Raw genomic sequence first — 27,784 nt, 5'->3', positions numbered from 1 at the left:
ATTGTAAATTTCAAGTTTACTCAGTCCTGTGCCACTCTCATTATCAGAGTTTTCATCAACATCATGCAGAGTTGTGCTCTTTTTGAAACTGCAATGAGTTTTTAATCTTTTTCTCATCCCTGTGCAGTCCATTTGTTTTGGTCTGACCGACATACTCTTTATACAGCGTATGTGTCCCACTTGGTTGCATTGTCTGCATAGGTCTGGTGTATGTGAGCTCTTGACACAATGATAACACGATTTGTTCAGCCAGGCATGTTTCTGTATAGATATTGCAATTTTGTTCATGTTACCTTTCATTCCTGATTGCAACTCTGTTACATCACTCTCTGTAGTTTCCATTGATATAGCAATTTCAAGTGTTCTTTTAACTGTAAGTTGTGCTTCAGTTAGGAACAATTTGTGAATGTTTTCTTGTAAGATGCAAAAACTAAACGATATCTCAGTGTGTCATTAAGCCCATTAACTGACAATGTTTACACAACTCCTTCAATTTAGCCACATAAGCTGAAATGGATTCCTCTTCCTTTTGATTCCTTTCATGAAACCTGAATTGTTCTGCAATCAACAGTGGTTTCAATTCTAAATGTTCCTGCATTGCTTTTATGATATCAATGAAGCTCATTTTGGTTGGTTTGGTTGAAGCAGCCAAACTTATAAGCCGTCGAAGTCTTTCAGTCCAATGCAATCAACAAAACTAGTACTTGCTTCTCATTGGCTATTCAATTTGCTTTAAAATACTGCTCAATCTGTTCAGTATACAAAATCCAGTTATCTGTTGTATAAACAAACACATCGATCTTTCTGATGTAGCCAGCCATTTCTGCCCTTTTTTTCTATGATTATTATCACCCGGTATTCACTGTTTCTGAACCCATAAATTCTTATGTTTTCTACCTTTTTTAAAAACTCGATCGTCTCTCTCTCTTCCAAAGATGTGCTGCTCTGCTGTTTTTTAAAAATAAAACTTGATTGTTCTCCTGCATTTCAATAGGTAGGTAGTTGTCTCGGGTTTGTTTTAAAAATACCTTGTCACCACTGTTATGTTTTGGAACAGCAAAATGTTAAACTAATTAAAACGAAGGTACAGGAGTCCAAACTGTGATTCTAACTTCATATTTACTTTCAGTGAGATGTGGACATATCAGTTGGTATTAGCATGATGTATGCAATTCAGGCATTTTTACATTTGATCAGTAATGAATTAGATAAACAAACAATGCAGAATCAAAACAATATATTTACAATATTATTCAAATACAACTGAAATATTAAATATGTAACAGAATAATTGATTAATCGAGAGCCTTACTACTCTCTTAGTTAGATGTAAATGATCGATCACCGGGTGTGATTGCCCTGGTGTTCTGATCACTATTTTTCTCTGAACTAATAAATCATCTTAAGACTTGCGTGGAAATTTGCTGTGCACAATCAATTCCTAAGATTCTTTCATTGCAGTTACTTTATTTTAAAAATAGAGTGGATTCGGGTTAATTGGGGTAGCCCTTTATTTGGGGCAATTCTTTAAGAATAAAAAGTAATTTTAAAAAATAGTCAGGATTTCCTTCATTTATTTAAGATGTTATGTTGCTTAATTGGGACAGGAGACTGCTGCTGAACAGTTTCTAATTAGCGTCAGTCATGTGCACTTGTTTGGCATTAGACACTTTACCATGTTTAGAATGAAGTTTTTAAATAGCATCAGTTGCCTGTGTTTGTTTTCGAGAAGTAACTTTAGTGAGAATGAATAACTGAATTTGTGTGCAGTAGACAGGGTGAAGTCCTGGGAAAATACAAGTGCAATGAGAAGTTGGTGTAGCCCACTAATTGAAATATTTGAATCCAGCATATTGAGTTGTTTGTGAGAATCTTACTTCAATTAAATTAAAAATAAGATCATCTTTAAATTCAAATGATAGTAACTTATATTTGGCATCATGAGTTTTTATTTCCTCCCAAAACTTTGTAGGGAAAGCTTAGCAAGTAAGAAGCAGTAACAGAAACTATGAAATGCACATAAATATTTGGTGTTCAAAACTGCTTTCTTGCATTATTGTGTGGAAAGATTTATTATATTGATGTTCTAGAAGGCAATTTTCCACATGTGGGTGGAATGATCTATGCTTTGGAGTTTATAAGAGATTAAATGCAGTTTAGAGATATGATCCTGTAGTATGAATGTAAGTTGCATCATGTTGTGTCCACTGACAACCAACAACAGGTGAAACAGAGGGAGTAAGATCTGCACTAACAATTGCCTATTGGTTATTTGCACCAATGAGGGGAAAAGGGATGAAACTCCCTTTTCCCCTCGCCGACAAGCCGGCGAGCACTGTGAGGGTCATGTTTTTTGACTTCTCCAGCGCGTTCAACACCATCCGCCCTGCTCTGCTGGGTGAGAAGCTGACAGTGATGCAGGTGGATGCTTCCCTGGTGTCATGGATTATTGATTACCTGACTGGCAGACCACAGTACGTGCACTTGCAACACTATGTGTGGTCAGAGTGGTCAGCAGCACTGGGGCTCCACAGGGGACTGTCCTGTCTCCCTTTCTCTTTACCATCTACACCTCGGACTTCAACTACTGCACAGAGTCTTGCCATCTTCAGAAGTTTTCTGATGACTCTGCCATAGTTGGATGCATCAGCAAGGGAAATGAGGCCGAGTACAGGGCTACGGTGGGAAACTTTGTCACATGGTGTGAGCAGAATCATCTGCAGCTTAATGTGAAAAAGACTAAGGAGCTGATGGTGGACCTGAGGAGGGCTAAGGCACCGGTGACCCCTGTTTCCATCCAAGGGGTCAGTGTGGACATGGTGGAGGATTACAAATACCTGAGGATATGAATGGACAATAAACTGGACTGGTCAAAGAACACTGAGGCTGTCTACAAGAAGGGTCAGAGCCATCTCTACTTTCTAAGGAGACTGAGGTCCTTTAACATCTGCCAGACGATGCTGAGGATGTTCTACGAGTCTGTGGTAGCCAGTGCTATCATGTTTGCTGTTGTGTGTTGGGGCAGCAGGCTGAGGGTAGCAGACACCAACAGAATCAACAAACTCATTCGTAAGGCCAATGATGTTGTGGGGGTGGAACTGGACTCTCTGACGGTGGTGTCTGAAAAGAGGATGCTGTCCAAGTTGCATGCCATCTTGGACAATGTCTCCCATCTACTCCATAATGTACTGGTTAGGCACAGGAGTACGTTCAGCCAGAGACTCATTCCACTGAGATGCAACACTGAGCGTCATAGGAAGTCATTCCTGCCTGTGGCTATCAAACTTTACAACTCCTCCCTTGGAGTGCCAGACACCCTGAGCCAATAGGCTGGTCCTGGACTTATTTCCACTTGGCATAATTTACCTATTTAATTATTTATGGTTTTATATTGCTATATTTCTACACTATTCTTGGTTGGTGCAACTGTAACGAAACCCAATTTCCCTCGGGATCAATAAAGTGTGTGTGTGTGTCTGTCTGTCAAAGGAGTTCTGAGATAATCTTCTCTAAAATGTCATGACCAAAGAAACATGAGAAATGTTTGCAGACCATTTTCTAACTGAAAATAGAGTAGTAGTAACAAAAGTTATTGTTGTTTGCTGTCATTTCCTTCACTGCCTCGCAAGAGGAAGTTGCAGGACCTAGTTGTAAAACCAACCATGCACACCACTTTTTTTAAATCAGGGCTAGCAAAAATCTCAGCTTCTTTAGCAATAAAGTTAGTCATGAGGGCTACTGCTGTTCCTTTCTGGACGCCATTGATTGAATGTATTTGACAATTGAGTTGCCCATAGGTAATGCAAGAATGCTGGACAACCTTGCATCTTCAGTGGGCAATCATAAAATGGCATTTACATGGTTAAGTGCAAGGTTCGTGAACACTTATTCTATGGGAGTATACCATGCATGTTCTGTAAGCTGTGAAGCAGACTTACTTGCTTGTTATTTGGATTCCAGAGATACTCACTTTTATGTAGCTGATGAAATTGGTTAAACATTACCATATATGCTCTTTAGTACAGTACCATTTAATCTTTATAATCATCTGGGAGACCAGATATAGAGAACCTCGGTTTAACATTAGCTGTCTGTGGTTAGAACAGTCCCTCAGCACTACACTGTCATCTTGACCTGGATTTTTGTGCTCAAATTTCTTCAAGTAACAATATTGATCTATGACTTTCTAACTTGGGTGGAAGTGCTATCATCACAGTGATAGGCAGTAGATAAATATTTTAACAATTTGTAGTATACCCATGTACAAATCTTCAACCATTTTCTTTGCAATTCCACGCTCAGCTATTATGAATTGGACAATTGGAAATTCTTGAATACTGGAGGCAGTGAATTCCAGTGCCATATATGCAGTATCTAGTGTTTAACATAAATCCGTTTCCACTTTAAACCTCCAAACACTGACCTGCGTATTTAATCGTGTGCAAGTATATAAAGTAATGTGAATCACATGTGAATTATGCACTTAATATGAAAAGCAGACTTGGAGAGAGATTGTACAGCTGCACCATGACTAAACCTGGGCCCAAGGCCAAAGCTGAACAGACTGCAAAATGGATATTGTGGTATGTGTTGCAGGAGAGATTTTCATATACGTAGCATCACTAGATGAAATACAGTATTTTTTGCACAAGGGCAAGAAACATCCACTCTTTAACTAAGTACTAATATTCATAAATACTGTATGTATTTATTATACTTTCAACATTAATTTTTCTGTTGTAATTTTTTTCTCTTGTCTTTTTTTCCATTCTCCTTTGCCAAATAACAATGTGTTGATATTCTCTCCAGTCACTAGGGCAAACATGTCTAGTCTATGGATGTCTGTGTAAATGTAATTAATTTAGCTCTTTGGCTGGTTTACCAAAAGTCAATACAGTGCAAGCAATGTTGAGTTTAATTGCTAGCTTTTATGGGCTGACCCAGTCTTAAATCCAACTCTGAATACATGGATAAAATAATGGTCCTAATGATGAGCCGTTTCAACAGTACCTTTTACCAGAGATACCCCTTTGCCAATGTGATGTAGCCAGGATATAAAAATCGCAACCCAGTCTTCGTAAACTGGTACCTTCTTGTTTAGTTATTTGTTTGCACTTAACATTCTTTGAATATTTTTTTGAAAATCAAAAAATATATTGCCTTATTCAATTAGCTCATGAAATGCTTCAGCCTCCAAAGATACTTAAAAAGTAATCTACTTTATACAGTACAGCAGAGGTAATGGCAAAATGACCAAGAATGGGAATTAACTATTCCTGGATATTTCTGGAAGAGAGAATCAAATGGAAAAACAAGTGGGTAGTCCTGAAATTAAAGAATGAGATAAAGGCATAGGAGAGAAAGGATCTTAGCCCAGAAAATCAAGAAGTAGAAACTGGGTGGAAGTATTGGTGGGTGTTGTAAGTAGACCTCAAACAGTGGTGTTAATTCAGAGAGTAATGTAAAACAAGAAATTAGAGGTGCATGGCACAAGGATAATACAAAAGCAATGCGGGCCTTAATTGGTTCTTAATTTGAATAAAGCAAATTAGCAGTAATGCAATGCACTGAATGGAACATTTTAAAGACCCTATCTAGCTGGAATGTTGTGGAACCCTGAATACTCTATAGTATTTTTCAGGGAGAAAATTGATATATAATTTCATAGAACATAAAACAGGACAGTAGTGGACAGGCCATTTGGCCTACCTTGTGGTTAATGCTTGCAGCCCTCTAAATTGGTCCAGCAAACACAAACATGAAGGCCCATTGCTTTAATAATCAAATCTAATCAGTGCCTTCAGGTGTGCTATATTGCTGCCAGGTAAACCATGAATTTTGTATCAGCTTTGTGCCCTAGATCTTCAGAGCTGTTTTTTTTCCTGAATTGACCAAAGACAACAGGTCATTCTGTTGTTTTCTGCTCTTTTGCTATAAAGCAGGAGCACCAGGAAGAAGGGGTGAATGTGAGAAGAGAGGAAGGGAAAGAAAGAAGCAGAGCAAGAGGATGGGAAGTGTGGGGAGGGAGGGTATGGAGGTACATAGAGAAGGTAAAAAAAGAGGGAAGGCAGAAATGGAGAGAGTGTGGGAAAGGGGAGAATTGCAAGTGGGGGAGGTCACACTCTGATTTATTGTTAATTCTCGTGCTCCACCCCTTGAAGATGAAGCGTTTTCCTTTGCAGTATTTAAAAGGAATAATGTTCCATTATCATTTTATTGTGCAATTGAAATCAGAAATATGCGCTCCATTGGAACTTTTTTGCATTCAGCATCAGGAATTCTGCCCATTGAATACAATTTTTTTCTGACCACAGGTAGTTTCATAATATTGGGATTGTGTCCATCACATCACTACTAATCACATCTCTAATTGTGATGACAGACTAGATTTGGCTTATTGTTTATCTGTTTTCGATTAACACAAGAAATAAGCAATAGAAAATTTTCATTTGCATTCCATTCATCACATAATGCTTATAAATAATGGAAATGGTATTGGAAAAACGTGGCATAGTTACACCCCTATTTAAACTACTGTTGCAAATGCACAATCCTGCTATATGATGGGGACGGTTTTCCTCTGCATAATCTACACAGATTCCTGTGGGACCATTTACTGTTACATCCCAGTTAACTTTATTGGTTGCAAAAGTGACAGCACAATTCCCAAACAAGATGGAAACAATTGAGTAATTCCCCTGTCAATGAAAAAAACAGGTTGCTTTGATCTAAATGATTGAATTTGATTTTATGCACGTGCATTTTACTTACCTATTATCTACTCTCTGATTTTTTTCACATTTATCCTAGTTTTATTGAAAGGAATTGTCATTTCTCATCAGTTTTGTTTTCTTTTTAAATGGACTCTATATTCGGAGTAAATTCCTTTTGTTTGCTGTATTGTCTGCTTTGAGCGTTATTCTCTTGGCCTCCAAGTTATTGGCAAGGAAATTCTAATTAAAAGCTAACAGATTCTTCAGGAGCCTTCAGCTTCTACTTCTGTATAGGCAAAAAAACTGGGGCTTCTGATCTACTGATCCCTGGTCCTAGAGCAATTGGGTTGCACTGTTTCACTTCTTAGGGAATCTGACATTGGAAGGTAATCTTATGTTAATTTTCCAGCCAAATAGAGGGTAACCAACCAGCAAGTCCAAATCCGTCACCTGCTAGTGGAAAATAATGGTTATGGACATATTCAAGTATATAAAAAATGCTTGCTCCTGTTCTACTGACCTCATCTTCATACCTTGATTCCATTCTGTCTCCCTTGGTTCAGTCCCTCCCACCTACATCCTTGATACTTCCCATGCTCTCAATCTCCTCACTAACTTGCAATTCCTTGGCCCTGAAGCCTCATTTTCACCAGTCCCTATACACTTCCATTCCCCATCAAGAAGGCCTTAAAGCTCTCCATTTCTTTCTCAATAAAAGATCCAACCAGTTCCTCTCCACTTCCACCCTCCTCCATCTGGCAGAACTGACCCTCACTCTCAACAATTTATCCTTTGGCTTCTCTTACTTTCTCCAGAGTTGAGGGTTAGCCATGGGCACCTACATTGGTCCCATCTATGCTTGCCCCTTCATTGGCTATTAGAACAATCCATGTTCCAAGCCTTCCCCAGTACAGCTCCATAATTCTTCCACTGCTACAGGCACCCATGCTGAACTCATCAATTTCATCAACTTTGCCTCTAATTTCCATCCTGCCCTTAAATTCACTTGGTCCATTTCTTTCTCTTTCTCTCTCTCTCTCTCTCTCTCTCCCTCTCCCTCTCCCTCTCTCTCCCTCTCCCTCTCCCTCTCCCTCTCCCTCTCCCTCTCTCTCCCTCTCCCTCTCCCTCTCCCTCCCTCTCCCTCTCCCTCTCCCTCCTCCTCCTCCTCCTCTCCCCCCCTCTCTCTCTCCCTCCCCCTCTTCATTATGGAAAGCAAAGCCACATCCCAGGAATAGATGGGGTGAGCATCTATGGTGGAGGAAGGTAAACCCTGTTCTTCTTCAAAGTACAGGGTTACCCTTCCTCCACCATAGATGCTACCCTCACCCGCATCTCCTTCATTTTCTGAACACCCACGCTCACTCAATCTTCCCACCACCTTAACAGTGATAGAGTTCCTCTTGTCCTTACCTACTACCTCATTAGCCTCTGTATCCAACATATTGTCCTCTGCAACTTCCACCATCTCCACAGGGGTCCTACTGCCAAACATACCTTTATTCCACCCCCCCCCCCCCCCGCTTTCTGCAGGGATTGTTCCCTCTGTGATTCCCTTGACCAATCGTCCCTCCCACTAATCCACCTCCAGCACTTAACCCTGCAAGTGGCCAAAGTGCTACATTTGCTCATTCACCTCCATTCAGGGCCTCAAACTGTCCTTGCAGCTGAGGCAACACTTAACCTGCAAATCTGCTGGGGTTGTCTATTGCATCCAGTGCTTCTGATGTGGTTTCCTCTGCATTGGTGAGAACTGTCATAAATTGGGGTCTGTGTTGGTGAGCATCTCTGCTCCATCTGCCAAAGGTGGAACTTCCTGGTGACCAAACATTTTAATTCCGATTCCCACTTCTGTTCTGACATGTTGGTCCATGGCCTCCTCTTGTGCCATAAAGAGGCCACCCCCAAGGTGGAGGAGCAACATCTTACTTTCCATATGGATAGCTTCCAACCTGATGGCATGAACACCGATTTCTCCACTTGGTAAAACAATCCCCCCCCCCCCCCCCCCACTTCTTCTACTCCCCACTTTGGTCTCTTACCTCTTCTCACCTACCTATCAAGTCCTCCAATCTTCTCCCCTCTTTCCCTTTCTTCAATGGTCCACTCTCCTCTCTTATCAGATTCCTTCCTTTCCTACCCACCTGGCTTCACCTATCACCTTCTAGCTATGATTCTTCCTTTACCCCCACTTCTTTATTCTGTTGTCCTCCCATTTCCTTTCCAGCCTGAAGAAGTGTTGCAGCCCAAAACGTCGACTGTTTATTCATTTCCATAGATGCTGCTTGTCTTTGCCTTGCACCCATCATCCACACCTCCACATACCAACAGTTATTATCCCGATCTTCAACAGCGGCCCCCACCTTCCACCTTCACCTTCACTACTGAGCAGGTGAGAAGAGCTCTGGGGAAATCCAGGCATGGCCCAAGGTCCTGAAGGAGTGTGCTGAGTAGTTGTGTGGAGTTCTCTAGCACATTTTCATTCTGAGTCTCAGAGTGGAAAGAGTGTGGAAAACATAATGTGTGGATCCATTACCCAAGAAGGGCCAACTGAAATTTGTACATGACTACCGTCCAGTGGCCCTGACTTCACACATCATGAAGAGCCTAGAGAGGCTAGTCCTGGTTCACTTTCAATTCCTGATCAGATCAGTCCCCAATCCCCTGCAGTTTGCCTACCAGGAGCGCATTAGAATCAGCTACTGTGTCATCTACCTGCTGAACAGAGCCTACTTGCATTTGAATAAAAAGGGCAGCACTGTGAGGACCATGTTGTTTTAATTTCTCAGTGCCTTCAATACCATGCACTACTTATTGCTGGGGGGAGAAAAAAGCTCAGTTGAATGCAGGTTGACACTTCCATTGTGTCGTGGTTAATGGACTACCTGACTGGCAGACCACAGTTTGTGCAGCTTTAGAGCTGTGTCTCTGACATAGCTATAAGCAGCACTGGGGCCCCACAGGGGACTGTATTGGCTCCCTTCCTGTTTACCCTGTATACCTTGGATTTTAGATGCAACACAGTTATGTAATCTGCAGAAATTCTCTTGACAACTCAGCAAAAGTTGGGTGTTTAAAGGGAGGACGAGAGGATGAATACAAGGCCCTGGTGGAGGACTTTATCAAATGGTGCAAGCTGAATCATCTGCATCTCAACATTAGTAAAATAAAGGAGATGGTGATGGATTCAGGAAGAATCCTGTACTGCACTGCTCCCTGTTACTATTGATGGTGGGGACATGGTTGTGGTGAGGGACCTACAAGTACCTGGGAGTGTACCTGGATGACAGACTTGAGTGGAGTACCAGCACAGAAGCTGTGTAGAAAAAGGGATGGAGTTCCTCTATTTCCTAGGACACTGAGGTTCTTTGGAGTATGCAGACCTCTCCTTTACCAGTCTGTGTTGCCAGTACTATCTTCTATGCGGTGGTGTCCTGGGGTAATGGCATCAACATGGGTAATGCCAACGGACTCAATAAACTGATTAGAAAGGCTGGCTCAGTTACAGGAGTCCAACTGGACACACTGGAAGCTGTGGTAGAACAAAGAACTCTACGGAAAATTTTGAACGATGTTTTTCACACTGTGCATGCCACCTTGACTGAACAGAGGAGCACTTTTAGCAATAGACTAACACAACTGCGCTGCTTCAAAAAATACCATATGAGGCCATTCTTACCCTCGGCCATTAGGTTCTATAATGAGTCAACCTATAGCCGGGGAAGTGATGACCCCCTCGTGTTAGACTGATTGAGTTAACTAACTTTTTTTAAATTATTTCTTATTTTCTTAAAATATTTGTATATCTGTGCACTTGTACTGCTACTGTGACACTGCAATTTCCTTTGGGATCAATGAAGTATCTATCTGTTTATCTGACCTGCTGAGTTCCTCCAGCATTTTGTGTGTGTTGCCTTGGTTTCCAGCATTTGCAGAATTTCTCATGTTTTATTGTATATTATTACTTACTCTTTGGTTCTACAAAATCCATTTGAAGTTATCATTGCTCTCAAGAACACCTTGAATGAAAGTTGGAGTAAAGCCTACAATATTCCAAGTATAATGAATCCGTTGGATGGCCCTTGTATACTAATTTAGATAGCTCCTTAAGTTTTCTATAGATCCAAGAAGCAAGTCCTATGGCTTTTAATACTAAATTGGCTCTCTTAACAGCATACAGTCTCTAATATAAAATTTCAATAGCTGTCCGTAAATGTATTTTACCATTTGCTCGATTAGTTGTTCTGTATTCCCTTATTCAATGCTCATTCTTCCGTCTTAAGGCATAACCTTTTATATTTGAACTACCTAGATATTTTAATTGGAGCTTCATCTAATATATTTATAATGCTGATGTCATCCACAGTCCTGAGGGAGTACGTGTAAAGTAATTACAATGCTGGGATATATCCCAGCTGCTCCAGGCGTCTATAAGTTATTTGGTTTTTTGGCTTGGTTTGTGACCTCTTGCATGTGTTTCTAATTCCCAGTTTAACTAGCTATGGACCTTGTCCAAAAGTGCATACTAATATAAAAATGCACCTAATTCAGCTGCAAAACCCTGTTTTAATATTATTTCTATTCAATGTTTCTCTCAAAAAAACTATCAGGTCTTCTACTTTACTTTTTCAGTTATGAGTAATCAATTTGTAATCTTTTCTTGCTATTATCTCAAAATTTTCTCCTCTTTTGCTGGGACATGCTTCCAATGTTTTACCCGAGTAGCCATTTTTCAATAATTTAATCATCAGGATTATATTTGACTAAATTTGCCAACTACTAAACTGAGTTCAACTAGCTTAACCAAGACATAGGGGTTTAAGGTGGTCAATAAGTGCAGTTTGTATAAATTAGTAGAAAAATGCTGAGCTGACTATAATAAATGTTACTGATGTTTGCACATGTCTATTTTGCACAAAATGGCCACAAATTCAAATTTCTTCTATTGTAAGTCTTTTTTGAGTAATTGCAATTACGGAGTACAATATTGTCATTATTTGAGTATAAAATTGAATACAAAGAGAAACAGCATTCATTAGCATCTTCCCTTCAATTATGTACTTTTGAAATGTTAAGGTACAGAAATCCTACTTTGTACATGCTGAGGTCCCTCAAATAGGAAATACCAATGACTCATTTGCTATAAGCTTTGGATGAAAAAAGGGTGACAAGTGGAAGTTCTTTGTCTTCAACTTGTGCCATGGGATCCATTGCACTGGTTTGGGAAAGAAGGCATTTGGCTGTTGGTGTCACCTCCAAGGTAGCACTGAAAAATTGGCTATGTGCTCAGTCTTAGGTCTTCAAAGTTCAAAAGTTCAAAGTAAATTTATTATCAATATACATATATGTGATCATATACAACCCTGAGATTCATTTCCTTGTGGGCAATCACGGTAAATACAAGAAACTTCCAGTTAAGATAGCGCACCGACCGAACGTGTGTGACGGCTTCTGGTAGTCAAGAAGATAAGAAGTCTGATTTAAAACATTACTAAAAATATCTTTTTTGTGATAAATTGCATTAAATTATCGCCACAACCAATGAAGGAATGAACAATGGCGAGATGAGTTTGGAGGATGAGCCAAGGTGGTTTGTTGCAGAACCTTTGCAGTTGGGGTTCCGATGCGCATAGAGCCAGCCCCAGGAGCAAGGCTGGATCGCTCTGAGCACTGAAAGAAGAAGAATAGGCCGGCGTGAGAAGTTCTCTTGTGTTGTTGTTGGTCTTTTATTTTTTTTCTTTTAATTGGGTTCTTTTGGGTTTCTTGCTTTGTGGCTACTTGTGAGTAAGCAAATCTCAAGGTTGTTTAATTTTATACATTCTTTGTTAATAAATGAATCTTGAATCTTGAAACACAATAGGATCAATAAAAGCCTGCACCAAACAGGAATAATAAGCAACCAATGTGCAAAAAAACAACAAACTGTGCGTTTAAAAAGAAATAGAAAAAATATAATAATTAAATTAGCAATAAAGAGATCATGAGATGAAGAGTCTTTGAAAGTGAGTCCATAGGTTGTGGAAACAGTTCAGTGATGGGGTGAGTGAAGTTGGGTGAAGTCCCTTCTGGTTCAAGAGCATGATGATTCAGGAATTTTGTAAAACGTGTTGGAATAGGTAAAACTCAGAGTATTGCTTTTAAATCCATATGGTATGTAGATGTCAGAGAATGATTACTAATCACCAAAATTACATAGTTGATGCACCATTTTTAGACCACATGTGGGTTATTGGAATGATTTGTTTTCAGCTAGCACTATTATTTTCTCCTTGTATGAAGCTGCTATTAATTCTTTGCTTGTTCTCAGACACCTTTGCATATGATGTGCATTCTTGGAAGAGAGCCACAATAAAACAGGCAAACAATCTGTGTTTATACTCACCTAATTTGTATGCAATACTGTCATACTTTTACAGGAATATCCACATTGAGAGGGGCTTGACTACAATATATAGAAAATACACAAGTTAGCTTCTCCAATGAGACTACTGGCTTTGTGCTGAGATGTCTCACCAATAACATTTTCTCAATTTAAACTTGCCTATTGTGTGTTTGTAAGTACTGTATATTTATCTCTTTACACAGAACCATTACTGAACACAAGTTCCACCTGGTATCTTAGTATAATTCTAATTAAAACAATACGCTCAGTGGCTACTTGTACCGCTGTACACCTACTTGTTAGTGCAAATATCTAATCAGCTGATCATTATTCAGCAATGCAATGGGTAAAAATATGCAGACATGGTTAAGAGGTTCACTTGTTATTCAGGCCAAACATCAGAATGGGGAAGAAATGTGATCTAAGTGCCTTTGACCATGGAGTGATTGTTGGTGCCAAATTGGGTGGTTTGAGCATCTCAGAAGCTGCTGATCTCCTGGGATTTTACTCACAACAGTCTCCAGAATTTACAGAGAATGATGCGAAAAAACCATGAAGCAGGTAGTAAGACTGATCAACATCTCCACCCAATAGCTCCACCACTATTTTTATTAATTCCCATTAGTCATTTTACATACAACCTAGAATCACATTACGGACATACAATAAACCTATGTATAAATCCTCTGTATTTATATTCATTGTGTTTTTTTTTAGTATTATTTTGTTCTTTATCTTATTTGGGGCTGAGAGGAATAGCAGATCAGCCATGATGAAAAGGTGGGGCAGACTCGATGGGCCAAATGGCCTAATTCTACTCCTATATTTCAAAGTTTTATGGTCTTTTTGGTTTGTTTGTGCTGCATCAGATCTAGAGTAACAATTGTTTCATTCTCCTTACACTTGTGTACAGAAAATGAGATTAAACAATCTTGAATCTTGATGTTTGGAAGTTAGCTTAGGTCCCTGTCAAAATGTTCTACCTACTAATGTTCATGTTGTCAGTAACTTTTATTTATATAATGCCTTTATTCAAGATGGGTTGATATCATTTCCAGTACACAAGTGTAAAGGAGAACAAGATAATTATTCTTCTAGATCTGATGCTGTGCAAAACATACCAATAAGATAAAGACCAGGATAATAAAACAATCACAATAAATATAAATACATGAGATAGCTTATATACATAGGTTGTTAATATGTCCATAAAGTGACTCTAGGCACAGAAGTATCTGTATGTGAGGTGACTCTGACAGGAAATGATAAAGTAATGGTGATGGGGTGTTAATATGTTTGAAGATATTCATCAGCCTTACTGCTTGGGGAAAGTAGCTGCTTTTGAGTCTGGTGTGGATGCTGCGTTGCCTCCGCTCTGATGGGAGTGGAACAAACAGTCCATGAGTAGGGTGGGTGGGATTGTGTTGGCATGTGGCCAAGTGGTTAAGGCTTTGGGCTAGCGATCTGAAGGTTGCTAGTTCGAGCCTCAGCTGAGGCAGCGTGTGTGTCCTTGAGCAAGGCACTTAACCACATACTGCACCTGCACATTTATAGCCCAGTGGCAGCAGTTGATGTAGTATGGACAGGACAAGACAGGACAAAATTGTTAATGACATTGCTATCTTTGATTGGCAGGTAAGTTGGTGCCAATTGTGCATTGGAAAGTTTTAACTACCCATTGTGGAGCCATCTTGTCTGCTGCAGTACCGTGATGCAGCTTGTTAGGATGCTCTCTACTCTGCATCTATACAAGGGTGTGAGTATTGATGTGCATAGTCCAGCTCTCTTCAGCTTCCTCAGAAAGTAGAGGCACTGGTAGGCTTTCTTGATTGTGTAGGACATGTCCTGAGACTATGAGAGATTGCGCAATTCCAGGAGTTTAAAACTATTTGCAATTTCCACTTCTGTGCTGCTATGTAAAGTGGCGTGCAATTCCTCCTGAAGTCAAGAACCATCTCCTTTGTCCTGTTGACATTGAGGAATAGGTTATGTGGTTGGTACCAGGCCTCATGCTCTTCCACCTCCTCTCTGTAGGCTGTCTCATAATTGTTGGTGATGAGCCCCACCACTGTCATGTCATCGATGAATTTAACAATGTGATTACCCAGGTGATTGGCTGAGCAGTCATGTGTGAGCAGAATGTACAGCAGTAGATAAAGTACAGAGCTCTAAGGGATATTCATATTGAGAATGATGGAGAGGGAGGAACGATTGTGCATCCTGACTATCTGAGGGCTGTTGGTTTGGAAGTCCAACATCTAGTTACATAGTGGTGTATTTAGACCAAGGAGTAGGAATTCATTCACCAAGGTCTGTGGGACAATAGTGTTGAATGTCAAACTGAAATCCAGTATTCTGACATAAATGTCCTTGTTTTCTTGGAATCGGGACCAGGTGCATGACCGATGTCATGGCATCTGTTGTAGAGTAGTTCTGTCAGTAAGCATATTGGTGAATGTCCAGTGCGGCAGGTTGGAGTTTTTGATGTGTGCCATTAGCAATGGTTCAAAGCACTTCAGGATGTTTGAAGTCAGTTCTACTGGGCAGTAGTCTTAGTTCTAAAGGTGTAGTGTTCTATGGTACTGGGATGATAGTGACTGATTTGAAACATGTGAGGACAGCAGACTGGATGAGTAAGGTGTTGAAGATGTCCATGAAGATATCAGTGAGCTGACATGTACACTCCCTGAATACTCGGTTTATGAAGTTTTCTGGCCCGGCAGTTTTAAGAGGAGTATTGAATCTGCGGAATCCTTTTCTCACCAGCTGGTGTTATAGACAGTGTATGCTTACCTGGGTGTGGGGAGTGGGCGTTGGCTTTCGTGACTGGCATTATGTTACATGCCTCGAAGTGTGTATAAAAGTTGTTTAGGGCATCAGGGAATAACATTGTAAAACATGTTAAAGCACTTTACCATTGTGTACTAATTATAATGTCCTTTGTTGTTGTACTCTGCTGATGCAAATGGGATTTCCTGCATGGTCAGATTTTAACTACTGTGCTTCATTTGATAATCCTTACATAGGGGATTTCAACTTGAGCTCTTGCCTGGGGCATAAAAATACCTAAACACTTGGGGCCTGAAGGAGCTTTCTTATTCCTTTTGGGATTGCGAGGGATTTTGCTGGTCCTAGTGCCCTTTTAAGTTATTTTTGTTTTTCTCTTGCCTTGGCCTGCTCTGTGACCTTAGTTGCACATGAATTTTTATGACAATTGTAAATGTGTATATGGTTCCTTTATGATATCTGATCTGCTGAGTTTTAATATTGGTTTTCTTAATTTCAAATGTGGCCTTTTGACTATTGCTTCAAATAACAGTAATACTGTCACTTCTTCAGTGGCACTAATGCTATATAAATCACCAGGGGAGCCAGGAAGTATCTGACTTTTTTTTCCTGCACATTTCCAAGAGATGGAGAATTCCATTAAGTGCTATTAAATCTACAGTAAAAAAAAATCATTGAATCACTGCAACACGTAACAGGGCATTTCAGCTCATTGAACCAATGTCAGGCTTTACAACATCAAACTGCCATCTCATTCCCCAGATCTTTCTGTCTAGCTGTGCACATTCTTCTCCCTGAGTGTTTAACTGATGAATGGGCTGATTAAATCTATGTTCATCACCCTTTCTGTTCTTGGAATGCTAAACTGGTTGCTGCATGAAAAAAGCTTTTACATTTGCCAATCCTTTTAAATCTGTGCCTTCTGATCCCCATCCCTTCTGCCAGTGGAAATAATTTCTCTTTATCCATTTTAACTGGACCATTCATGATTTGTGACATTGACGTATAAAGCAGTGAGTCGTATTGATCCTTGGGGAGCGCGTCTACAAACCTTCTACCAGCCTGAAAAACAACTGTTTGTCTTGACTAGACACTGTCATTCACAATGACAGTTTGGCCCCACCTCTTGCATGATAGAATATCTTCATCCAGAAATGGGGTCCAAATTGTGTCTTTTACCAGACAGCTGCTGTTTAAGCAATTGCTGCTTTGTTGTTGCTAATACTGTGACGTCTGTCATGTAATTAAGCATACAAGCTTCACCACACTGGGTAGTTTTAGCACATTGTTGTTTTAGATCTGTGAGGAACTCCACAGATATTGCCAGTATAGTGTTTGCCAAAGTCAGTGATTGCTGTTCTGACATAAATATTTGAAGTGACATGTAGACATACTTTGCTGATATTTATATTGAAAATGATGTTCCACTCACCTTTAGTGTTCTCTGTGCATAAGATTGACTATATTAGGAAAAACTTCTCATGTCCCTAAGATTATGGCAGATAAATTCACATACACATTAGATATTAAGCAGAACAATGGAAAGTGTATAAAATTAGAATTGAATTGAAGTAATGCCAATTCCTGTAAAGCATTTACTGGGGTAGAGTGGAAAATTGATGGATTGTATGTATTTATGTACCTATATATTACATAGAATATAGATCATAGAACATATTGATTACATCTTCAAATATAAAAAATTCCATATTAAGCATAACTAAATAATGTACTTAAAAATGCAATGAACTTGAAACAATTCTGTTACTGATATGTTCCATTACTTAGAATTTTGGAATTATTCATCAGCTTGTCAGTTAAATTATCCTGACTTCAGTGCAATGTTTGCAATATCAAAAACAATAAATACTACAATGTTAAGTATTCACACAAGGAACTGAGTAATCATGCATTTACCCCTATGTTACCTACACCTATGTTACGCTGCACCTACAAGATGGCGGTGCGACGCAGCGCGCAGCGGCCACTCCAGGAATGAATATCTGTTATCTGTAAGTAGGGGCCATGTACAATCCTGATTTGATGGAGACGGACGTGTGAAGCACGGAGGACCATCTGCTGAAACTTTTGAAATGCCTGTTTTGCTGCCGCTGCTACTGTGCGATCAGAAAAATCTCCGGGAGGAAGGCCCCGAATCCTCGGCTTTGCCTGTTGCTTGGCGGCCGGTGCTGGGGTTGAAGCACTCGGCAGAGATGGTGCTCGGTGTTGGAGCTCGAAGTTTTCAGATGGACTCGGAGTTGGCTGTGATCGGAGCTCCCAAAGTGCTGTATCGGCAAGCTGCGGCGCTGGAGGTTCATGGCAGGAAGAGTTTTTCTTCCTTCTACCGTCTGGGTGAGATGATGGGCTGTCGGGACTTTGAGACTTTCTTTTAAACCATGCCATGGACTGCTCTTTATCAGATTACGGTATTGCTTTGCACTGTTGAAACTATGTGTTATAATTATGTGGTCTTTGTCAGTTAGTCTTTTATCAATTATGGTATTATCTGCACTGTTGAAACTATATGTTAACTATAACTATATGTAATCTATGTGGTTTTGTGTAAGTCTTGTAGCTTTAGGTTTGTCTGATGGGTTTGTAGTTCCTTTCTGGGGAATGGCGATATCGATACGCAGCAGTCTTTCCGGACTCTGGATTGAGGATTACCAAACATTATGTAGTTTTTCTTGTGTGGTCTGTTTTGTGCTTTTTCGTGATATCATTCCGGAGAACGTTGTCTCATTTTTTAACTGCATTGTAGTTGTGGTTTATAAATGACAATAAACTGAATCTGAATCTGATGTTCACATCAAGAAGTATAATTACAAAAGTACCATATATAAAAACCATCATAATATATTGAATAGACCAGTATCTGATTAGTACTACCCTATATAGCTCTGATTTTTTATAGTTCAAGCACTCACAAGTATTTACCCATATTTATTGCATAAGCTGTTTGATTTCTGTGTGGCTGTGCTGGGCAGCTGGTGTGAATTCTTGCCCTTGTCAGCACTTCTGCAACAACAGTAATGTCATTATTGCATAGACCAGTGTAGAGAGAACTACTGACTTAACGTACAAAGGTCGCTAAGGAGGGCAGGTTTTGGGCAGGCTAGGACAAGCATGCAGCAGCTCAACATTGAGAGACAGGGCTCAGGATGTGCCGTTCCCTACACAGTGATTGCAGATCATTGCTGGACACTAGTTAACAGTTGCTTTATGTGTTGACAGAACCTGCAATCTCTCAAATACCATGGATTTTGTTGCTTGCTCCTCCCTTGTTGATTGCGCAGTTCAGCCCAGGCTGTAGATTTCTTGTATGATAACAAGCTCAATGGCAAGAGACTACATTGAATGTATCATTGCCCAGCCAGTACTTGCATGGAATGTATTTTATTTTCTACTGAGCAGTATGTGGACAAATGGTATCTTAAGTTTTTTCCTGTATGTACATAGAGACAGCTTTATTTTCTGAGAAGTTGCAAATGGGATTGAGCATTTTACAGTAATCAGCGAACATTCCCACTTCTCATCTTGTGATAGAAAGGAAGTCATTGATGATGTGACCAAAGAATGTTGACCAAAAGACTTTGAAGTATTGGAGGAAGATTTAAGAGTGGTGGCAAATTAGTTATTAAAAATGGTGGCACTCAAGAAGACTTTAAAAGGAGGTAGGTGAGTTCTCAGATTGAACTTAGCTATCTAGTAAGTTGAGGGTAATGGCAGGAAGATGGAAAGACAGGCTAGGAGAATATTGGAATTGAGTCAGAAAATGGTAAATGTGTGGATGAAGGTGAAAGATTAGAATTATTTGCTTAATTCAATAAGCATTCTAAAGGATTTACATTAAATATGTTAAAAACCAAAATAAAAGCGAAGCAACAGTATGGAGAAAGCTGAGATCAGGTATTAAATGGACAAATGGGGATGTCATTTGTCAATATTGCAAAATAAAGTGGGCAGGTGGGCGGCACAAGTTAATGTAAGAAGTGGAACATTCTCACCTACTTGTGAGAAACCCATACTGAGTGAAAGAATATCTGGTTGCAACAGCAGAAGCACATGGAGGCTACGCGCAAAGAGCAGAAGGACTGGGCAACATCCCAAACAAATCATCTATGAGCGAGTCAACAGATCCTGCTTAGGTCTCTTCATAACCATCAAAACTGGAATGGAAATAACTTATTGATCTTGAGGATCTGCCAAAGGAGAGTTGCCGAGGGAGCTTCTACCTTAATTTCCCCCGCCGCCCCTTCGACTTTTTTTTTATGGATCCATCAAAAGCTTTTCTCACTACTTAGTTCTCTGTCTTGCTATTGCTTTTGATCCTTCTCCTGCAATACTATTTGAATCTTTGCTCCCTGTGATCGTGGCTTATTTCAGATTTTTTCTACATCAATTATTTGCTGAATGATTTAAAAATTAAAGCATTCAATGAGGTCAAATGGGTGAAAAGTACACCTGCTGTGTCAGGCTTGGCAAGGCTTTTTAAGAAATGTCATTAATTCAGATTGTCATATTCAGCAGATTGCAAAAGGGTATGCCAGTAAGAAAGAGCAGTTTGGATTTTTTAAACCTCCACTTAATTGGGAATATGTAATCTTGTAACAATAAACCGATTTCTTCATGTCATTGCCACACATTTTTAATACAATTAGGTCAGATTTAAAGCAGTCAAATACCATTTCCCAACAACTCTAAATTACAACATGCAATTAATAGAGGAGAGTGCAAACACTATATCTGTGCCAGTCATCTTGTATAGCCAGATGGATATGGATTTGCACTACATCACTGTCTGTTGGCACTCACTCCTGGTGCTTACCATGAATTTGTGCGTTGGAAGAAGGGAGAGAACTAAAACTTCAATGTAGTTAGATTTTTGTTCAGAAGATGACCTTTTTTGTTAAAAAGACATTTAGATTTGTTAAAAATAATAATATTAATGGAAGGGGATAACTTATTTACTGTTCCAAATGGTTTATAAGAGCATGTTCACAGATTCTGCAGATAAGAATCAGTATTATAGCATTTATAATCCATCATTCTCAGCTGTAAGTGTGAAATTTACTCCACAGTGATGGTTTTGGTACTTTTTTTTACACAACAAATCCCCAGCAGATGTCTATATCCTTGAACCAGTAAAAAAGGCACAGGGACAAATTGATGCCATTATACAATAATAGCAATTCATGTGTTTCTTTGTTGCCTGAATGCTGTAATCCCTGCCACTTAAGAGAGAATTTGTAGCTTCTTTCATATCCCAAGCATTTTTAAAGTTGTTTCATAATTGCATAGTTGGAAAATATCAGAGAAGGTCCATGTAGCAGTAAGGTAGTAGTTCGGATGACTGTTTGGAATACTACTTAGAGTCATAGAGCACTACAACACAGAAACAGGCCCTTTGGCCTATCCAGTCAGTGCCAAACTATTATTCTGCCTAGTTCCATCAACCCACACCTACACCATAGCTTTTCATACTTTTGCCATCCTTGTACTTATCCAAATTTCTCTTAAAATTGTGTTGAAATTGAACGTTAAATAATTTATTTTGCAGATATTGATAAGTAGTAAGTATTGGCCAGTAAACTGATAACTGCACTTATCTTTAAATATTTCCTTGAGATTTTTCACACACCTTTAAAGGGGCAAACTGGGCCCTGGAACAAGATATTGTTAATGAGAGAAAATGGTGTATCAGGACCACGATATTGAAGACAAAATATATTGCAGAAATCTGTTTTTGGAATGTTTCATTGGTAAGTTGTGATAATGGTTGGATCAACCAACAATTCCAGCAGTTAGATAGGAATTTTAAGATTAAAGGTTATTTATTGTTATTCTTCAGTACATGAGTGGAAAGGAGAATGAAATGATTGTTATTCTGGATCTAATGCAGCATAAAAACACAATAAATATAAATCTAAATGCAATCCTATAAAACATAACATATAAGTAACTGTTATATACATAGACTCTAGTTGCTGTGTATGTAATGGTGGTGGGGTTGGCTAATGATTGGAGGTGTTGATCAGTCTGATGGCTTGGAGGGCATAACTGGTTGTTTTGGAGGGTCTAGTGGTCTTGGTGTGGATACTGCGGGTCTTTTCCCTGATAGAAATGGGACAAACAGTCCATAAGCAGGTGGGTGGGATCCTTCATAATATTGCTGGCCTTTTTCAAGAATGTGATTTGATGTGGCAGCATTTACAAAATAAAATCTGTATTTCTAGAGTTGGGGCAGTGAATATTTCTGTTTGATGTTGCATTGTTCACCAAGCTTGGCAACTAGCTTGCAGATGTTTCATCACCAGTCAAGGTGATATCCTTAGTATGCAGTTACTGGTATTTCTCTCTAGGAATGCTCACATTTATATAGGCCCCTGTTCGCTTGTCTCGGTCCTGATTGGCTATCCATTCAGATGACCTTTGAATTCTATTGGCTCATGTTTCTTTGGCTCTTAGGGGTATATAGATGGCATCTATTTTGATATGTTTGTTTACAGAGTTATCAGAAGAGAACCAGGCTTCTAAAAATTCTCGAGCCTACTTTGTGTTTGCTTGCACTAGAACCTCCGTAGTGTCCCAGTTAAGGTTCTGTCATTCTCTGTCTTCATGTGCCGAGATCAGCAACAGTGGATCACATCTCGACAACACCAGTTTATGTTCCCGTAAATGAGTTGAGAGCTTATGTCCTGTCTGTCCAATGCAGTTCTTGTTGCAGTCTCCACAGGCGATCCTGTATATCGCATTGCTGTTGTCAGTTGACTTTACTGGTACCTTGGTTCTTGAGACACGCCTCCTTAAAGTCTGCATTGGTTTGTGAAAAATTGTGATGCTGTGAGTTTCAAGCAGTCAAATTGTCATCGAGTCGCCCAAGCAACATGAGCCAGTTGAATTCAAACGTTAACTGAAGGGGTAACCAGTCAGGATCAAGACAAGTGATTAGAGGTCTATACAAATGCAAACACTCCCAGAAAGAAACACCAACAACTGCATACTGAGGATGTCTCTTCGACTGCTGATAAAACACCTGCAAGCTAGTTGCCAACCTCAGCGAACACAGCAACGTCAACCAGAGCTAACAATATTCACCACCACCCTGAAGTGTATATTTGTTTCACAAATGTATTGGATGCTTCTTATTTATGTACTCATTTTTGCTTGATCTGAGTTATTGATAAAGCCGTCTTTCATGCATTTTTTTTTCCTGATATCTAACCAGACACTGATACTATAATCACTGAACAGTTCATACTCATTGCCAAGTCTATATACTGTTAGTAAAACAGCTATCAACACAATTCAATCAAAGGTATAGGTTGATAGCCAATATCTTTTTCCCAGGATTGAAATTTTTAATACGAGGGGGCACAGATTTAAGATAAGTTCACAGGAGATGGGTGGGGCAAGTTTTTTTTACACAGAAAGTGGTGGGTGCCAGGTGTGTGTTTCCTGGGGTGGCGGTAAAGGCAAATACAATAGAAGTGTTCAAGAGGCACTTAGATAAGCATGAATATGCTCAAAATAGAAGGATATGGACATTTGGAAGGCAGAAGGGATTACTTTAGCTGGGCATTTGATTACTAAGTTAAGTAGTTTGGCTCAACATTGTAGGCCAAAGGCCCTATTCCTGTGCTGTACCATGTTCTATTAAGCCTTGTGAAACAATACTTGTGAATAAAAATTAATGTACTTTGAAGAAAAGGTACAATGTAATAATGATCTATGTGAGGATTATTCCTTATACTCAAAAATAAATTACAAAAATACTGCAAACGTACTAGGGATTCTGGGGAGGCTGACGAAATTTGGCAAAGTAAAATTGATAAATTGATTTATTATTGTCACATGACCTGAGGTATAGTGAAAACACTTGTTTTGCATGCTCTCCATATAGATAATTTCCTTTGGGATAATATCAGAATCAGGTTTATTATCACTGGCATGTGTTGTGAAATTCCTTAACATAGCCGCAGCAGTTCAATGCAATATATTATATAGAAGAACAAAGCATTTCATCGCTGTAGATGTGAGTGCTACTGGGTGATAGTTATTAAGGCAGCTCACATTATTCTTCTTAGGCACTGGTATAATTGTTGCCTTTTTGAAGCAAATGGGAACTTCCACTCGTAGCCATGAGAGGTTGAAAGTGTACTTGAATACTCCCACCAGTTGATTAGCACAGGTTTTCAGAGCCTTACCAGGTACTCTATCGGGACCTTCTGCCTTGTGAGGGTTCACTCTCTTTAAACACAGACTAACATTGGCTTCTGAGATAGAGATCACAGGGTCATCAGGTGCAGCAGGGATCTTCACAGCTGTAGTTGTATTCTCCCTTTCAAAGCGGGCATAGAAGGCATTGAGTTCTTCTGGTAGTGAAGCATCACTGCCATTCATGCTATTAGGTATTGCTTTGTAGGAAGTAATGTCTTGCAAACCCTACCAGAGTTGTTGTTCATCTGATGTTGCCTCCAACCTTGTTCAAAATTGTCTCTTCGCTCTTGAAATCATCATCATCATCATCATCATCATCATCATCATGTGCCATACTCTGCCAGAGCCTTGGCAACCACATCCTTCCACTGAAATCTGTCGGCAGTCAAACCTCTTGCATCTCTGGTGGTGAGGCTGGTCCACTTCTTGATGTTGTCGATCCAGGTTGTCCTCTGTCTGCCTTGGGGGAGGCTTCCTTCTTCTCTGCCTTCAAGCACAGTGTGTTCCAGTGTGTCATCAGTTCTTGAGATGTGTCCAAAATGTGCTCTTGAAAAAGCCAGCAGCAAATTATACCTGGTTTTCTGGTACAGGCCTGTGTCACCAGACTTGAATGCCACAGATCTACCCTTCAGCAGATGATGCATCACCTGGTTCATCCATGGCTTTTGGTTTGGGAATGTACAGTAAGTGTTTGTAGGCACACACTCATTCATCCACACAGGTTTTAATGAGGTCAGAAACAACTGATACATGCTCATCCAGATTCGAAAATGAATCCCTGAATACAAGGTAAAACAATAATAAAATGCAGTATAAAGTGTTATAGTTATTGAGGAAATACAGTGTAGGCAGAGAATAAGATGCAAGGCCATAATGAGATAGAATGTGAGGTCAAGAGTCCACCTTATTGTACTAATAACTGTTCAATAGTCTTATAACAATGGGATAAAAGCTGAGCATGAGGTGGATATGCCTATCGGTGGAATTCTGTATCAATATAAATGTGCACAACTTTGATCTGATATAATTTAGGTGTCCAAATTTAAGAAAATATGGATACAGAAGTGCACAGATTAATTTAAGAATTTTTTTGATAATTTCCAGCTTACTTACCCCCAGTTCAATATTTACAGTGCATTGTAAAAATATTCTGCCACCAACCCTTTGTTCACAAGCACAGAATTTGATCAATTTAACTGAGAATTTTTATTTATAAATCATATGCTCCTTTTTTCACAGAGGAGCCCAAAAAACAGGGAAATTGTAGGGCATGAAAAACTAAAAATCAAAAACTGAAATGTCAGCAGTTCAGAAGTATTTATTCCCCTTCAGTAGTTCCATTTTAATATTAGAGGATATATACAACCTGAAATTCTTACTCTCCGCAGACATCTTCGAAACAGAAAAAACCCCAAAGAATGAATGACAGAAAAAAAACGTAAGAATCGCAGAGCCACCTGCCCCATCCCACGCATAAACAGCAGTAAGTAGAATCAACGCTCCCCAACTTATTCTAGCATAAACATCAGCATTCCCACCCCACCATGCCAGTAACAGCAAAGCCCCCAAAGACAGACTAGAGTCTACAATACATCAAAAACTAACTGTTCACTCCAATGTTTTTACATACCAGGGAAAGACAGATGTCACCCCTTCCACCGTGAGGGGGAGACAACAGTTGTTTTTTCATGTTACAGTCTATTTGAAGTGTTGCTTTTTATTTCGAGTTCCTCGACTTGAGAATCAGCAGCAAACTCTCCCTCATCAGTGACAGCTCCCTGAGTGACAGCCACTCACGTTGTGTTCAATGTTCCGGCTCTAGCTACATTTCAGTTTGCAGCACCAGTGAGAATTCGTGTCCTCAGGGGCTGCGCAAAACCTCAAAAGGGTCCAACTCCAGGCCAAACTGGACATACCTAAATGCAGCCGATTGGCAAGCTCCAAGAACAGAAACAAGCCACCATGCAAAGCCAGAGTTTTGAGTGCCGGTGGAGATCAAGATCCCAATAGGACCTCAGCCATCCTGAAAAGGAAAATAGAGACCTTAGAATAAGAAGAATTTAACTGTTTCACTAATGAGCTGAGAGAAGTCGCCCTCTGGCACCATCTCTAGCTCTGCACCCCCGGCCCCCTTTGCTGAATCACCTCTCGCAGCTATTACAGCCAGTAGTCTTTTTGGATAAGTCTCTATTATCTTTGCACAATGTAATAGAGCAAGATTTGCCTATTCCTCCTTGCAAATTTGCACAAACTGCCAGGTTGTTGAGTTTGAGTGGGATTGAGTTTAGAAGTCGAGATGTAATGTTCTAGCCATATAGGACCCTGGTCAGACCCCGCTTGGAGTACTGTGCTCAGTTCTGGTCGCCTGACTGTAGGAAGGATGTAGAAACCATAGAAAGGGTGCAGAGGAGATTTACAAGGAGGTTGCCTGGATTGGGGAGCATGCCTTATGAGAATAGGTTAAGTGAACTCGGCCTTTTTTCCCTGGAGCGATGGAGGATGAGAGGTGACCTGATAGAGGTGTATAAGATGATGAGAGGCATTGGTCATTTGGATAGTCAGAGGCTTTTTCCCAGGGCTGGAATAACTAGCACGAGAGGGCACAGTTTTAAGGTGCTTGGAAGTAGGTGCAGAGGAGATGTCAGGGGTAACTTTTTTAACGCAGACTATGGAGTGAATGGAATGGGCTGCCGGCAATGGTGGTGGATTGAGTCTTTTAAGAGACTTTTGGTTAGGTACATGGAGCTTAGAAAAATAGAGGGCTGTGGGTAACCCTAGGTAATTTCTCAGGTAAGGCCATGTTCGGCACAGCTTTGTGGGCCGAAGGGCCTGTATTGTGCTGTAGGTTTTCTATGTTAGTCGGGGATCGAGGTGGACAGCAATCTTGAGGTCTTGCTAGAGATGTTTGATCGGGTTAAGGTCAGGACCCTGACTGGGTCACTCAGGGACATCATTTCCTTCATTGAAGCCACTTCATGGTTGTTCTGGGAGTGTGCTTTGGGTTGTTGTCCTGCTGAAAGATGAACTTCATCCCCAGTTTAAGCTCTCTGGCAGAGGCTGACACGTTTTTAGCATCAGTCATCTTTATATCAATCCTGACCTGATTTCCAGTCACTGCTTTGAAAAGAGTCCCCATAGCACGATGCTGCCTCCATCATATTTTACAGTAGGGTCGGTGTGACCTTGCTGATGCACAGTATTAGATTTATGCCACACATATGGATACAAAAACATATCCTTGCTCATAAAGACTTTGCAGAGCATCACTTAGAAGATACCATAAGGATGTGGAAGAAGGTCTTGTGGTGGATGAGAGAAATAAGGAACTTCTTAGCCTCAACATGAAGTGGTATGTGTGGCATTAATCTAATACTGTGCATCAGCCCAGTCAGAATCCAAACCTTAACCCAATCGAACATCTCAAGATTGTAAGACCTCAAGATTGTTGTCCACATCGGTCCCCAACTACCCGGCACAGTAAAGGTATCTTAAGTTTATTTTCCGACTTTATTTTTTTTTGATATCTTGCTGTGTTCTCAGATTAGAAGGGGCAGTATTGGGGCACACAGCAACATAATGCCTCAGTATTGTCTCTCTAAACTGAAAACTACCAGCAATGAAATTTATTACCATTGGCTTTGCACTTCATTTACTGAGTTACTTTCTCCCAGTATCCCACAGTTAG

The 27,784-nt window shown here is 40.0% G+C and overlaps 1 protein-coding gene across 3 annotated transcripts in view; it reads left to right on the top strand.

The window, feature by feature from the left end:
• LOC140726949 (F-box-like/WD repeat-containing protein TBL1X) overlaps positions 1–27,784 on the top strand; it is a 367,315-nt gene that overhangs the window by 205,515 nt on the left and 134,016 nt on the right. Inside the window, exon 3 of one of the 3 annotated variants that reach the window (XM_073043995.1) lies at positions 25,488–25,582. The exons of the other annotated variants lie outside the window; for them this stretch is intronic. The gene's annotated coding sequence lies outside the window, so the exon portion shown is untranslated. The remainder of the gene's footprint in view (positions 1–25,487; positions 25,583–27,784) is intronic. 3 annotated transcript variants of the gene reach the window in all.

Source organism: Hemitrygon akajei, chromosome 4 (genome assembly GCF_048418815.1).
Source record: "Hemitrygon akajei chromosome 4, sHemAka1.3, whole genome shotgun sequence".
NCBI lineage: Eukaryota > Metazoa > Chordata > Chondrichthyes > Myliobatiformes > Dasyatidae > Hemitrygon > Hemitrygon akajei.
The sequence above is the reverse complement of the archived record's forward strand: the minus strand, read 5'-3'. Positions and strand labels throughout refer to the sequence as shown.